Genomic DNA, 16860 nt, shown 5'->3' on the forward strand with positions numbered 1-16860 from the left:
TGCAATGCCTTTGCAGTAGTTTTAGTTCCAATGCTCTTGCCTGTATAAAATTTGTATTTGTGTATTAGCTGTTGCTGAGTAAGTGATGAAAGTAGCAGTTTTTATTGAAACTGGAAACATTTAAAACATAGGATTACTTTTGTTCGCTATCAAAGTGTAAGATTTTGGACAATAATAAATAGAAATGTGGCAAGATTACGCTGTGATAAAAGTAAATGTGAGTCAAAGCTAAGAATTAGTTCCTAACGTAGCCCAGAACAAGGATTTTGCAGGTGATACAGAGAGAGAACTGCATACTAGCTTGGGGCTTTAATTTACCAAATGTATCTGAATTATATAAAGAGTTAAAAAAATCTTTGTTTTTTTCTTATATAAAATCAGCCACAGCATCTTCAGTGTATCAATCAAAATCCTAGACTTCCACTTCTATATCTTGTATTAAAGAATCCTATGAGAGATGACAATGGGGTGTTTTATGGCTCACCAGGACACACTATATCTTATAACCAGGTCAATGCAGTGCAAGTGTTTTCTCGTCAGGAAATTCTATAAATTTTGCAAAAACAGGTTAAAAAAAGTTTGAATAAGAGTGATGACAGTATGGTAGGCATTGGTTGGAACATCACTCGAGGGTGACAGAACTTAAATTAAGAAAACTGTGTAACTATGGGTAAAATGGCAATAAACTAGTTGCTGTCTGCTCTCATTTTTTGCAGGTTTTGTTATCTTCTTTGTAAAAAACTCCTTCAAGATTGGTTTAGGCACTGATGGTTGATAACAGAGAGCTCATCAGAGAGCTGACATCTGAGGGCCTTACATCTCTGAACCTACAACTGTATGTGCTGTTACACAAACGTGTATAGCAGTTTTGAAGAGAAACTGGTGTACACATGGCTTTCTTTGGGCCTTTAGATGCCCGGCATAGCTGGCCTGTCCAAAATGTGTTGTTTTCTAGTGTATCAGCTAATCAAATGCATTCAAGGTTTCCACCGTGTTTTCCTTTTTCTTTTAACAGCAGACTGTAATAACCGTTTGTGTTTTGTAGGATGTTTAAATTCATTTGGAGTGTAAAGGCAGAATGTATAAATTAATGTATGAGGCTGAAAAGGCATCAAAGACAGATTTGAATGAGGTAAGATTTGATACAGGACATTTTATCAGTGTTTATTGGCTCGTGGTAATTTGATAGCTGTGTTTTGCTAAATTCAGCTGCATTCCATCAATTGCAAATGGGTCAGGGCAAAATAGATGTGTGATAAATGTTCATGCTGAACACGAAGGCCTCAAAAATTGAGTCTCTGGAAACCACACCTTCCAACAGTGGGGGGCAACAGTACCACATGGATAACATTGTATTGCCCCTGGGTGGCAAAGCCTGGGGAAGGAGAGTTTGAGGTCATAATGTGAGGTCTCAAACTGACATTAATCCTCTACTCATTTCCATATTTATAATTATACTCCTGTAATGGCAGCCTAAAAATGTACCTTTTCAAATGACGTTTTCATTTTGGTACCAGCCAGCAAAGTGATTCCATTGGCTTGGTCAGATTACTAATGTATATACCTGTACATGCACACCCAAAGACTGTGACGAGGACTGCTGTATGCTTTATTGTCTTCTGACAGAAGCTAGAAGCAAAGTTCTCAGCCACCTCAAAGGTGCAGAATCAGGCCAACAGTAAATTTTGAGATACAGCTGTTTTGTGAGCATAGCAGATGCTGATTGATTCATTATTTATAACAACACATTCTGGATTATGAATACAGATAAAAACTCAGCAAATGCCATTGAAAATGGAGTCTAGCTTTTTTTTTTATAAAGTACCTGGGGATATTACATTTCAAAAGTATTCTAGAAGTAAATCTCAGTATTAAGGCCATTTCCATAAGTTTTTAATGTTAAGCCTCTTTAGCTCAACAATGAAAACACTTAACTTCACAGTTTGACAGAGAAATGTATTAGCAAATGTCATGGAAGGACTATGTCATGCCAGTAATTCATTTTCCTTAGAAAAATTATCCAGCAAAGTCCTTATGATTTATGAGAGGAATTGAACCAAAATTAATGATCAAATAAGTCACTGGGCATAATCACTTTTACCCTTTTTTGTTTGAAATATCTATGAGCGCCCCATAGACATACCAGTCTATTTTCCATCATATTTTGTATTTTGATACCTATAAATGGCTTGTTGTGAATATCTGAAACTGGATCTGTAAAGGATTGACTAACTATTTACTTCTGACCTCATTTTTGTCTCATGAAGATCTACATTGGAAGTAATTTATGTAAAGTCTTTGAATTTATAACAGCAAACAAAGACATCATTGGGTTATATTGGCAAACAAGATTTTATGGGCTTTTGGATTCCTGGTTTAGGTTCCTGTGATTCACTAGGTGCTCGCTAATACTAAACAGAGAAGAAACTTGAGGGGTAATACAGTTAAAGTGACTCAATCAAAGTCATTTAATGATGGGAGAGATTGAGGGGAAAAAATACACATTTTTTCCCAGACTTGGAGAACTTCTATGAAATGACTGGGATAATATGTTAGGTGGCTGTTACTAAAAGTATTAATTGTGCTCTAACTCTGGTATTTGTCTAACATTTCAGTGAGCCACCTCAGCCCACTAACCTGGCAGAAAACTGCACTGGCCCCTCTCAACAAAGGAATTTTTCTGGCAAAGCCAACTAGTGCTGTCTTGTCAGGTACTGCTTTTATTTACTGGATATAATATCATGTTATGCTAAAATAAATGTGCCTGGCAGTATAGAACAGAATTTAATGTCAATACAATGGGACAATGTGGGTCTGATTATATTAAGCACATGGTACAAATTCTGCATTTAGACTGGTAATTTAACAAATCATCTAGCATTGCATGCACTGTGATCATATGTGTGTTCTGGGTTTTTCTTTGGGGGAATGTGAACATCGTAACTGATTATATTATCATGTTTTGTTAGTACCACTATTAAGTAAAGATCATGCACTCTGTATGTTCACTGAAAGTGAGTTCAAACAACCAAAAAGCATGGCTTAACCAAAAATGACCTCTGAAAGTCAGTCTCAGCACACCTTTTCTAAGTCTTTCTTACTTCCTGTCACAAGTAATCTCTTTGGTTGGTTATTTAAATATAAATGAGGTAAATGGTATTTGAGGTGGCTGAAAACACCATCTGAGGACCCAGCTTCCCAAGTGTAACTGAGGCAGAGTGCATGCTTGAAGAGAGAGACCCCAAGGAGGGCTAAAGCCTCAATGGGGCCATGGGTGGGGTAGCACTGAGAGGTGGAGAAAATTCCCTGTGGCTGCTGACAAACTCAAAGACATTGTACCTTCTCTTTAAGGACTCTCAGTGGGTGTCTTCAGCCAAGTCTTGCCTCATTGTCACCATTCATGTTTAAACACTGCCAAGAAGTTACAAAAAATCTTTTATATGTTAAACAGCCATTCCAGGAAGTTTCCATTTGGTATTTTAAATGACAATTTACTTCTGTCTCTGACAATTTGTCTCAAATATTTCAGTGAGTAATGAAGTCACAAATGTCCGAGCATTTTTGAGTGCTTTTCCAGTATTTCTGTGACAACTAAATTTTTCACTTATCTTACACATTGAGGTTTCATGATTGCAACTACTTTCAAGCTTCATTTTCTGGGGTGAAGGTCATAACCGATGACTACATTTTCAGAGTAAATATGTATTTTAAAGGTTGTATTTCAATTGTCAAGCACACTAAATCATACCAAAATGTGACTCCAGAAATTGATCTAACCTGCAGCTGTTGGCAAAAGAAGATCATGAGGACTCTTTGCAGAGGTAAACAACAAAGCAGTCTATTCCCTCTTCAGTTATTGCTTCTCCCAAAAGCTTTTGGGAGACAACGTATGGCACACTGGATGCAACTGAAAGATGATGGAGTTGAGCATATATTCCTAAATTCACTTTGGGATTTATATTGTGGATGATGTAGATGGCAGCTCTGCAGTAATAACTTCCTAGGCACAGCTCTGGAGAGCTCACTGTGGTCAGTGTGGCCCAAGCTGGAGCAACAGAAGGAGGACAGTGCCTTCAGAGTACATGCAGTGGCTGGCAGGGAAGGAGACAGTGCTGCCTGCAGAGCTGTGCACAGGCAGACTGGCTGTAGCAGGCAGCAGCATCTGGTGTGTTGGGTGCAGGTGGGGGCTGCACAGAACAATTACATCCCACATCTCTGCTCATGGCTCTGAATCCCAATTTCTGCTGAGTATGGACACCCAGGAAAATGTTTAGCACTTTAGCTCAGAAATTCAGATTTTAGTGTCAGATTGTTAAAATACCTAAAAGACCACCTATACATACTGTATTTTTTGCCCAAGCCTTGACCACCCAAAGTCCTTTTGACAGTAGTGATGCAGACACCTCTCCAGTTCATGAACACATCTTCAGTGGAACTATGTTGGTTTATATCAGTTAAAAATCTAATAGTCTGGACCACACTTAAAAGGAGGTATTGAGCTCTACCAGTGTGACAGGTGCAGCCTTATGGTATATAGCAAGGAGAGCTGACATTATCATAAAAAGTCAGTGCCCTAGAGAAGTAAAAATAGAATAGGCCACTTCCATCAGTTTCTGGTCTGAGAAAAGCATGAGGCTAAAAGAAAAGCATTGAATGTCTTTAATAGCTATAGATTAGAGAGTGAAAGTGGATCTAAAAATCTTACTTTTTCAAGGAGATGTTCAATACCTATCCAGTGAAGAGATCGCAGACTTTTAAAGGGATTAAACCAATGATTACACTAGAATGGCATTGCCACTTAGAAATAGTCTTCTAAATTACAGAGGTTGAAGGAAGGGCAATAAGGAGCAAGCATGAAAAAGGCTAGTGCAAAAGGGCAACAACACTAGGGGAGCTGGGGAGGAGGCTTGTTTTTTTTACCAGCAGCAAAGACCACTACACATAAAGAGTTTGGAATAAGATTCACAGCTGTTAAGACAGAGATACTGTTAGGGAGGATGTTGCAGGACAAAAAAAAAAAGAGGAAGAACTATTTGTTCTTGCTCATAAAGATAAATTGGAAATATCTTGAGTCTCCTGGAAAATTATAACAGGTAAATTTAAGTTCTTACTTCTTAAGCTTAGTCATCAGTGAATACATGTGATGTATATGCAGTGTTTGTAGTAAATACAATAATTAGAATAATATATAGCCTACAAGATGTATGAAGATGTATGTGAAAAATGAGGAAACAGCTAGCTTTTAAGAACAACATTAAAAGTATGTTGACTTTTATATAATGAAATTGCTTTCTCGCTGTTTTCTGCAGAATGAAATGTTACTTTTTGAATAAACATTTTTGCATTATGTCATTAAGATTATTGAACGATAAAAAAGAGGGAAGATTTGTTCCTAAGGAGTAGTGTTTTTTTAGTACTAAGGGACTTTAAATGCCAGAGCAGAGATGGCCTATAAATCTAATTGCCAAAGCCACTATTAAAGCAAGAAAGGAATTTAGATGGGATTTGTTCAAATGCCATGTACAGTAGAAGGCAAATAGAGTCTAGTCCATTGTTGTGATTCTGGTAGGAAATAAAATAAAGTAATCCTATGGACCTGGGTGTTTTTAAGAGCGATGCAGAAAAGAGGGAAATTACATCTAAATCCATTCATTTTGGAAATTAATTGCCGTGAAATGACAACCACCTTGAAAAGGAATGTCACTCTGAGTCTGATCCAGGACCCACCAAAGGCACTGGGAAGATCTTCAGTGACTCCACAGAATTTTTGGGAAGGAATCGGTGGAAAAGGCCTAAAAGCCTTGGAGTTAAGTTGCTCAGTGTCCTGCTACACTGCATTTTTTTCCATCATGTAGGGATAGAACCTGGATCTACTGTCATGCATTTGGATTCAAGTCCTTTTTGTGTCTAGAGCACCTTCCTTAGATCATATATTTCAGCTGCGATAAATATACAGAAGGTCTAATGTTAGGGCTAAACTCAACTACAAGCTTAGCCCTGGTTTGTAATGTCCTTTTTTGGCTGTTCCTGACACATCAGCAGAAGAGCAAGTTCATTATCTCCCAAGAATGTCATTTCTTCGGGTACTGTGTACAGTGAGTGGGCACACTGAAGCCACACAGCTTAATCATGAGCATTATATAAAATTGAATGCTCTGTTGTTAGAAAACCAAGCTCTCTATATTGTTAGTTATGAAATTGCTCTGTATCAGACACTGTTGCTGCATTTGTTACAGTACAGTTGTCTGAAATTTTTCATGTGGAAAGCTTTCCAATTGAAAGATACATTTCTGCCAAAAAGCATTTTTAATGAAAAATGTCAGTTCCAATGGGAAAAAATCAATCATTTAAAAACATTGAAGGACTTTTTTCTTTTCTTTTGGTTCATTTTTTAAGAAAAATGAAAATTTTCTGTGCTTTTTCTGTGCCTTGCACAGTTATCCGAATCCTCAGCCCTGTGGAGAACACTGCCTCCTAGAAAGACTTGTCCTTTTCCCATGAAAGGGAGGACATTTTTCTCAGGGTTGCCACTGACACTAATGGTTTTCCCAAAGTCACTGTTGAAACTGTGACTTGCATCCTTTTGGAGTGTAAGCAGAAACATCTACTTGCCAAAAATAAACAAATAAACAGCAATTGAATAGGAAATGCACCCACTCAAGTCCTCTGTAAATGTGTTCAAAGGCAGGGTGTTACTTTAAGAGCTTTCACAGATGTGTTACCCAGGGAATTATGATGTTTGGCATTTGGAAAATATTCTTCCTCTTGAAACCCCCTACCAAACACCAGCTGGTTTATACGCAGTATCCCAGGTAAGTAAGGTAGGACTTTCAACTCCATTATATGACTGGAGAAACTGAGGAGCAGAAAGGTCTTAATGGCTTGCTGAGGTCTCCACTGTGAACATCTGTGGTGAATTGTAAGATATTTTTTTTTTTCTCCCTATTCTAAAGTCAAATTAGGAAACAATGCTGCTGCTTTATGTCCCAAACGCTCAATAAGCAGCAACGAATTGAGAATGCAGGGACTTGCATTTTAAAGCTATGAGCTTAAATAGAGAAGCTTAAAAAGCAATTCTAAACTTAACTGATGACTAATATAAGGATTTGATAGCATAGAAATTATCACTGTTAGCTGGTCTCTCAGTTAAGCATTTCTCTACTAGTTATCTCAATGTTTGGTTCAAAGGAATTATGAGGACTGCATTGTGTTTTACAACCGCAGCATTCTTGAATAAGAAGGAAGGTTAGATACTGAGATCTTTAGACTTCCTGTAGTTTTCCACCAGTGTAAGAGAGCAGACACTGTGCCTGAAAGGCTTTTCAAACTGACTGCAGACTGTTACTGACTAAATGCTTGGTTTAATTTGTGTGCCGTTCTCTGCGAAGTGTCCTGATTCCAAATGGTATGAAAGAAAAATGTTAAGGTGCTGAGAGAGGTGACTAATTAACGATTATGAAAGAGAGATTAAATTCCAGTCAGCCTTTGTAAAGGGTTAAATGGCCAGATGAGATGTCCTCTCCTGTGAAAAGGTATGGAGCTGAGATGTATGCCCTGCAGCTTTTGTACTCAGTCTAAAGGAAAGTAGTTTTAAGGTGCCCCTAATTACTTGTCAATGGGGGATCTATATATCCCTTGATCAGCACCAGGATTTAAAAGGTATCATGATTTTGCCCTCTTACACTGGCCTTGCAGCCTCAACACAAACTATCATTGAGAGGATCTTAGTAATTCACCCCATTCATTTTTTTTTCTTTTTAAATTTAATGCCAATTACATTATCTTAAACACTTTCAATTTCAATGGAAAGAGGAGAAATAGCAACTCCATAGGAATATTTCAAGGGGATTCTCAGCCAATATAAAGACAATAGCAGAAGATGCTGATGTGTAAATTGTGGCCAAGAGGTAGAAGAGAGAGAAAGAAAAGAAAGATAAATTGAAAAAAAGGTTTTAATATAGCAGAGCACAAAGAACCTATTCCTAATCTCACACTAGTTTTACTCTGGTGTAATGAAATGAGGGCCCCTGTGCAAAAGCCAAACAACAGAGGAATAATGTTTCCTACTATGCAAAACAAACAGTGGTCTTCTGAGAAGAAAGAGCAAAACTAAAAGAGGGCAAGTAATAGAATTTCAGGTTTCCAAGCTGTCAAGAAGTGCCCTTTGATCAGTTTTATCAAAAGCTGCACTGATTGTCTTCAACCAGGGCTGGTTTTGAAAATATTAACCCTCCAGGGTTCTATTTTGTTTTCTACTAAATCTAAAGGCAGTGCAATATCAGGTCATTGGAGCTGGGTGTAGATAACATTTTACAGCCTGATCCTGTGGAGATGCCCGATTTTCTCAAGATAATGCAGTTCAAGGGTTCTTAGCAGCTTTCTTAAAGCTTAGGAAACATGTTTTCAAAACGTTGATCAAAATCCACCCCACTTAAGGTATTTAAATGAAATGGACGGATTGTCTTCTATTCCACCTCTGTAAGTTTTCAGTCAAGAAGAATATACACCCTCCAGCTGATTAGGTGAAAAAGTATGTTTCCATTTTGAATACACTTTGTGGTACTGCTTACCCATCTCAGAAAGGCTAAACTAGAACTAGAAGTACAGACATGGGTGACAAAGAACAGAATTTCTTTTGTCCAAGGACAGATGAAATAGATTAGTATTTTCAACACAGGGAAAAAAAAAACAAAAAAACAAACAAACAAAAAAAAAAACCACCAACACAAAAATATGGTAAACAATACATGAAAATTTTGAGTTGCATAGGGAGGGAACAGGAAACTGGTATTCGCTTTCTTGTGATGGAAGAATAAGTCAATATCAAACAGAATTAACCAGTCCTCCCCTTTGCCACGTCAGCTCACATGCCTAGAAGTATCTAAAGCACTGCATGAAAGTGCTCTCAGGCTCAGGCTTCTCAAGTATACTGCACACTCACCCTTCCTTGCATTCTTGACATGGGACAAGTACCAGATCAGTCAAGTTATTCACAAGGGTGCTGTCCCATTTCTTATGTGACTGGCTGGGAAATCCATCTTCTTGGTAGTGGGTCTTGTCTCATAGTCAAAACCGTGGCAGAACAAGATCTTCCTGAGGCAAAAAAAATATCCTATAAATTCAAGGCCTCTTATCCATAAAATGGAAATTTCCAGATGTACTGTGAAATCAAAGGTGTCTCCGGCATGTGTTTCGTAGCTGAAGTAGATGAGTGAAGGTTATTCATCCTATATGGAGAGTCTGGACAAGAACAGCCCCAAAGCAAATGAACTGGGACTTGACAGCCTCTGTCCAGACTTGAAAACAGATGTTCAACAGGATGTCAGGAGAGAATAGATTTTTAATTTTATAGTTAAAAAGTGTTTTGGAGAAATTCAGAATGGAGACCATGCCAGCCTGCAGTCAGGAAACTCATGTCCTTGTTTCCGTGATTTACACAAGCGAGGTTCAAATCAGTTCTCTGGGTCAAGATGGGAAAGGTTGTCTTACGATCAGAGCTTCAGCAACCTTCAGGGAGCGAAACCCGTCACTACACTGAGAAACTCTTTAAAGGCCTATGAGGCTATTACCGAAGCTGATCTGTTTTGTTTTTTTTTTCTTTTTTTCTTTTTTTTTCCTCTTTTTTAATGTGTATATCCCATATACTGTTGTATTTGACTGTCTCATCTACAAAGCAACATGCTTTCTGCTTGAATCAGAAAAATCTACTGTTTACAGACTGGTTTGCATGTATGCTTGAGTGACTGCTTGAGAGCTAATACTGTTAGTTTTGGTTGACTTAAATTACACTGAAATCATTTTAACATACCTTTCAGTTAACCTGGTTAGCACAGTGTGGAAACTGTACAAGAATTCCTTTCGTGTAAGTCTGTCCTTGGATAAAGCTTGCATTTGGTTAGGAATAGTTTTTTGTTTTGTTTTGTTTTTTTACCCTAAAATTTCATGCTTTTACCTTCCTACTTTGCTAACGGAGCACCTGGTTAATGCTTTTCAGCAGAAGATACCAGTTCCATATAAAGCCCTGCATGCCTCAATAAGGGCACATCTGATGTTACTGTTTGAAACAATACATAAAGAAGTTTTGTCTTAGGACACTTGTTTTGGTCAATGTTTCATGACAGCTGTTCTAAAGATTGCCGCAGCCTTATGTCTCAAAGGCCTGGAGTATGTCTGAAACACCACTCTCGGCACAAGGTAAGTAAGGTAGATGTATATAAAGTACTTATGTGCAAAATGTGAAAATAGTACCTACATTGTTATGTGCATGGTGTTTTACCTCCTGAAAGGGTTCTTATGAAGTCAGCTTTCAGATCTAAATTTTCTTTGGGATTGCTCTGGGATTCTAATCAGGTTGTGATCTAACCCACTCTGTTCCAAAGCTGCCTTACTCCTTATCTTTCTATGGGTTTTCCTGCCTATGTAAATGCTGATGTCAACTCAGCATGGCCATTCAAGAATCATTTCCACCCAAGTGGTAAGGAAGGCTGGATAATAATGATTCCAGGGCTTCACCATACTTGCTATCTGGCCAAAATGCATTTTTTCTGCCAATCTGTGTATTGCTTGCATTGCAGATCGATGCTTTTTAACGTTGGGATTAATACATGCAGATTAGTGGTTCTCTTTGAGCTGAAAGCAATAGTTTAAAAAAAAAAAAATCTGTTGAGGATATAATGGATTTGGTGGCAAATGCTTCCAGCTGTCTTTGAGGGACACCACAGAAAATAACTGTTTATTTTAATAACTGGAATTGTACTTCTAATAAACATCATTTTCAGACTTCTGTTGCGTTGTAGACATATGCTTATAGAAACAGGAATATTTGTTTAAATTAAGCATAATTAAGACAGAAATAATGCAAATGTTATTTGGGGGCTGTAGTGTAAGTCTTTCCTGGAAATTTTATAAGTCTTCCCTTTTAAATTTTAAAGTATTTCCATTTGGTGGAATGGTACTTACTATCACTCTGGAGTAAGGAAAAAATCCTTAGAGTTAGATGAGAATGATTAGGATGATGTTAATGACTTACTGCCAATAATAAATGGCTCTTTAAAATCCCGTATGGAAAAGGACCAAATCGACAGAACTAGAATTTTTACCAAACCCAAGTATTGACAAAAATACTAATATTTAGCATTTCCTAATCTACTTTATCTAGTGTTCTTTAACTTATTTTTAGAAGCTGAAAGATTTTTCTTCACAACTTTTTTTTTTTTTTTTTTGTGTGTGTGTTCTTTAAATCTTTTTGTATCTCAGTTCAGCTAATGTTTTTCTCAGGGTTCATTCTCCACTTTGAAAACTGTATCTTATTTCTTTCCTTCCCTTGGTGTTCCTCCATATATGCCTTTGTTGTGCATCAGCATTCTGAAACAGCTGGGAAAACTACCTTAAAGGCCTGAGATTGTTATACCTTTCCTGTTTGCATACTTGCATCCGGTGATATCGCTTCCATCAACCTCACTGCATTAAGGTTCCTGATAAAAATGAGAATTTTGAGGTTCTAATCCATCAATTTGAATATTACAATTATGAGAAGTGCCACAATACAGGACCTACCTGTAGTGCTGCTAAGAGATTTATACCACTTAACTATTTGCCCTCCTCTCTGCTTTTTCAATACAGACAAGGTATTTTTGAAAACAGCCATAAAGAAACACTTTTCTATAATTTTTTAGTCCCACAACTCATCATAATAATTAGGTAAATATTTGATCATCTTTTTCACTTCAACTTAGTCTTTAGCTGAATTGTTAATTTCTAATTAGGTTTCAGGGATAAATATTTCTACACTCACTATTACTGCCTTTGGAACAAACTTCATAATTATTACAAGAATTTTCAGATTTCCTTTTCACTTGATCTCCCAGTTATGATTTGTAGATTAGCTATCCCTGGTGCACTGTGCTTAGCCAGTTTAATGAGAAACCAGAATTCAGCTGACAAAGACTGATCCTACAACTCGCTGAGAGTTTCTTCCAAGCGTGATGACTGCCACCAATTTCATTAGGGTTTGACATTACTCAGTGTTTTCAGAGATTCTCAAGAGTCATTCTTTATTTGTGTTTATACCATATTAAAATAACTATTGTAATTCAAACTCTTGTATAAATATCTGAGAAGTGTCAGTAATAAATAGTCCTAATTAGTAGACAGAAATAAAGTAGTTTAATTTAAACTCCATGAGCACAAGAAACAGATGGGATTAAGTGCTAATAATTCTCTTTTTTTAATAACAAGCTCTTTTTTCACTTTTTAATATCTATCATCACAATTGAATGTTTTATTTTCCAAACACGTTTTCAGTGAATTGCAAGCTTCTTGGGAATGTAGCTCAAATTCTCCTAATGAAGATGTGGCTCTTGTTAATTAAATTAATCCATTTTAATTAATATCTGTGCCCAGGAAGTGAAAACCTAAACTTGCTTCCTTCCTCTGTTCCTTTGGGGAACATGAGCTTCTGTATACGTAAAGAAGATTTAGCCGTTTTGAACCAAACAAAAGTGTTTTTAAACAGACCTACTCATAATACTCTATTAATAACAGGTATTCAGTACAACATTTCTACAGCGCATCCACAGATCAAATCTATGATCTGATTCAGTTAGTCCTGTGTTTCCAAAGCATGTTGGACTACCATGCATTTGCTATACAGTGCTATATATTTGTAAAGTAAGTCATGTACTTCAGAAGAGCATCAAAATGATTTAATACATAATGGAAACATACAGTATGGCTGTAGAAAACCTGATTTTTATATAGAAACTGCAATTGTGCACCCAGGCTGTAACAGTCCATAGATGTGCACACACTAGATCTGATCCATCTCAAGTTTTTCTGCGCACAAAACCTGGCTGTGCCATGCAAGAGCAACAGGTTTTTGCCTGGACAATAAGTTTTTTCCCCAGAAGCTTCAGTCTGATTGTGTATATCTTAACTGATACTCACTGAGTCTGCCTAGGTAATCCTAGGAACATATATGACCGTCCTAAATTAAACTGTGACTTCTCCAGCAGAGTGCAGTCTCTCTGTACTCTGCATTTTGTCCAGTGGTACATAATCACCCAATCCTGCTGTCAAGTCAGAGGTCTGGGTGAAAATGAAAAAGTAATTTCAGCATCGGTTTCTCATCCTTCAGGTCAATGAGTCTTGCTCCTCTCTCTCTCAATATGAGAGCTGGACAGCATGGGGCTGTTTTATATTCTGAATTGTCACAAATAGCACTTAGTATTCACTAAAAAGCTATTGATCTCTCTCCCTCAAGTCCTAAACCTACTTGTAAATCAGTACCTCACATTGAGTGAAGCACTGGAAAATAGTAAGAAATACTGGATTTAACAGTTTCTCTGAAAAGATATTAGACCCCTTACCAGTGACCACTGCTGTTGACCTAATGTCCCATCAGTACTGCAGTCTGCAGGCAAGGCTCCTGGTTTGATTAAAAGTTCGATTTCACCTTGTGCTTACATCCAAAATGAGATGATACTGTTCAGTGCTTGACTTTGTTTGAACTCCCATCTGGCTGGTAAACTTCAAACAACACTGGCAGCCTTCACAGATCTGATACAAGAGCGGATGTCAGTGCTGTTGTTCTGTAGGCACACTGTGGAGGAAGGAGGCATATATAAGCAGTTTAGTTCAGGCTTGAAAATGCCTAGGTTAGCACAGAGGTTGCTTCACAGTTGTATCTGAGCTTTCAGGGATAGCTTCTTGAGCCTCCACTGGCTGCAGAACAAACTTGCAGTCCTGCCTTTGTAACCGTTTGATGACTGAAGCTAGATCCTTTCTCCTTATCTTCCTCCAGTAAGAGTTTTCTTTTCAGGCTGACTCAGATATGCATTCAGAGGCTCTGAAAGGCTGACTCAGAGATTTGGAGTATCTCAGCTCGCTAATTAAACAGTCTTGTTTTCAGACTATGTCCTTGTGACAGCACCTTAGGACCCTCAAGCTGCTTTTCTTTGCTCTGTGCAGCTGATCTCAACAGTGCTTAGCCAACCTGCAAGCACCACATGCTACTTCTCACTGTTCATTGTCCTACCTCTGCTTGATCACTCTCACCCAATCCTGGATTATTGCACTGGCAAAGAGTTGGTTTGATAAATGCTTGTTTTGCTGTTGTCTGAAAGCTGTCAGTGTGACCAGCATTATGGAAGGAAAGAACATGAAGTTTATCATTTATGCCTGAAGAAACTTCTTATAAGAAAAAGAAAACTAAGTTGGTCTGACCCAACTCTCTCTCTTTTCTCTTGTCTTCATGGCTTTCACATTCTGAACCTGTTTCAGCTGGGTGGCTTATATTAATACATCGCCTACTGATCAACTAGGCTGACAGGAAAAAAAAAATCAAAGAGAATGTCAGAAAATGGTGGCATAATTCTGTTCCCAGCTGGAGAGCTCTTTGTCTGTCTTGTCAGAGTTAGAGACACGATATGGGTCACAGAGAACTCGCTATACTGACAGTTGTTACTTTTGGGATTAGATCGATATTTGTCTGTTTCCAGGAATTAATAGAACAACTGCCTGCAGGAATATATTGTAGAGGTAATTTTTCTATCAGTGCAGGATGCTTCTGAATTTAATTCTGCTCTTCAAGGCACCATTTACTTTTCTAATACTTAAAGCCACATGCACTGCTCACAAGAAATCCTGCAGGTAAAGAGAAAACAGAAGAATACATGTTAAAGGATTAGACATAATATGAATTGTGAAGTCTTATGTAAAACAGATAATCATATTTTTTGAGATGTTTTGCAAAGAAATTTTGCACTTGGCAGGGCATTTAAGTTACCTGTCACTTACACCTTTAAGATCAGCAGAGAAAACCTAATAATGCTTGCACTCTTAAGAATGATTGTCTTTGTAAAGCGGTTATCTTTGCAGCATTATACAAGGCAAAAAAATGTCAGGTTTGTCATCTCCAATAGCTTCTTTATAAAGTGCAAGTGGCTTAATTTCAAAGGACCAAAATGAATAGAATATTTTCTTTCTATTTCTAAATCCTTTTCTGCTATACACTTTAAAAAAAAAAAAAAAAAAAAAAAAGCCAACAGCCAAATGCTCTATGCTGCTCCACAGTGAATTTTAGGAAAAAAATAAAAATAAATAGATCACTATAAGAACAAGACCAATGTAAACAGATAATGTCATTATGTCTCATTGTATGGTGACTGATAGTACAGGTTGACTGCCAGTAGTAATGGTTGTGCATAGGATACAGAATTGGAGGCAAAACTAGGCTCAGTTCATTGTTTTCCTTGGATCAGTCTTTTCAATTCCTTAACATAATGCCCCATTTTAAAAGATATTTTTCAGTTTGTCCTTGAAAATTGTTACTAATGGCCTCGTTAAGCAGAGAGAGGATTACTACTTATCTATATTTATTCCAGTTTCTGCTTTAAACATTGCTTTGTGCAAATATACCATGGCATTTAATTCCCTCCATTTATACGTTTGACTTATTACATTTTTTACAAATACTTATTAAGTTATTTCGGTCCTGTATGTTCCCTAGCTATACAATCTTATTTATGATTTCCTTTTTGTTCTCATCCATTATAGATGCTAAAGCAAACCTGCAGGGGTAAGGAAAGGTAGATTTGAGCATGGTCAGTTAGTGTTGTGGTCTAAACTGTCAGAGAACAGGACCTGGAAGTATTGGAGGAGTAATCAGCCCAGGAAGAAAAATGTGATGAAACTCTACTTTCTCCTTTGAATCCTCTCTGACCGTATGCTAACCTGAAAGCAAGGTATGGAAGGTATAGGTAAAATAACATGGTGTGGGCTAATTTTGTTTACTGCTGGGTACTACTTCCCAGCAGAGCTGAATAGATATATCTTCTGTCAGTCTACTACTCTGAAAACAAAATCATCAAGTCACTCCCACAGGAAATGGTTATTTTCTCTGTACTGTTAATGCAGTTATTTAGAACAACTAGGAGTCCAGGAACATAAAAGCAAGGGTGAAATATTTTGAAGTATTTAGGCAACAAAACCACATAGATAGTGGATTTCCTATCACAATGATCTTGGCTGTATCACTTTCTTATGTAGTGTAATACAAAAATATTTCTGATTGTGTCTAGAAGAGGCCATAGCACAGTATGGCTGGATCTTTGTAGCAAAGGGGTACCTGCAGTTTCTCAACAGAATCCTAGTAAAAAACAAGGATCTGATTACTACATCTAAGACTGAGGTTTGGCTCACAGAGGTATGATAATCCCAAACCAGTGAAGCTAAGTGGAAAGATGTGTAGAATTGTTTGAGCACTGAAAAGATGCTGAGAAACTAACAACAATAAATAATCTGTTCCACTTCAGTGATGGAAACTGATTTCAGGCATATCTAGAGGGATGAATATGATTAACAGAATTTCAGTTTTGTGTCTATTAGGAATCAAACTTTGGACTGACAGCCACTGTTTGATTGTTTTCAACTATTTTTTACCATTTGATTAATGTCATTTTTTTATCAATTTAAATTTACTCTGCTGAATGGAAGCTTACAAGTCAGAGATTCGCCATCACAGAAGCAAATACCTTGGCTGAAGATAAGATGATCTATTAGAGAAGAGCCATATCCAAAGGTAGCAGAACATCTGTACTGAGTTTTTTTCTAGCCTAATAGGGAATTGAATCTATTTCAGCCTAGGGACAAAATACTGCATCACTTGTGTTTGAAGAAATGACTGCAGAACATTTGCTACCATTGATCATTTACTGCTCCCTTTTCTGGCTTTAACACTGTAATGTCCTCCGTCTTGAACAGTGGGTTGTGTGAACAAAATGCATGTGAGTGAAGTTTTGTCAGTAACTTTTTGCACGGTGCCCTTTCAGAGTGCACTTATCATTACAGATATAGAGAGCA

The 16860-nt window shown here is 37.4% G+C and overlaps 1 long non-coding RNA gene across 4 annotated transcripts in view; it reads left to right on the forward strand.

Moving 5' to 3' along the window:
* LOC106033263 (uncharacterized) overlaps positions 1-16860 on the forward strand; it is a 52623-nt gene that overhangs the window by 31944 nt on the left and 3819 nt on the right. For 3 of the 4 annotated variants that reach the window (XR_007165265.2, XR_007165266.2, XR_007165268.2), the window contains 5 exons: positions 1046-1132; positions 2616-2711; positions 10122-10194; positions 15556-15743; positions 16495-16579. This is a non-coding gene — a long non-coding RNA (uncharacterized lncRNA). The remainder of the gene's footprint in view (positions 1-1045; positions 1133-2615; positions 2712-10121; positions 10195-15555; positions 15744-16494; positions 16580-16860) is intronic. The other variant, XR_007165269.2, reaches the window with a different exon arrangement.

Source organism: Anser cygnoides, chromosome 12 (assembly GCF_040182565.1).
Source record: "Anser cygnoides isolate HZ-2024a breed goose chromosome 12, Taihu_goose_T2T_genome, whole genome shotgun sequence".
NCBI classification, from domain to species: domain Eukaryota; kingdom Metazoa; phylum Chordata; class Aves; order Anseriformes; family Anatidae; genus Anser; species Anser cygnoides.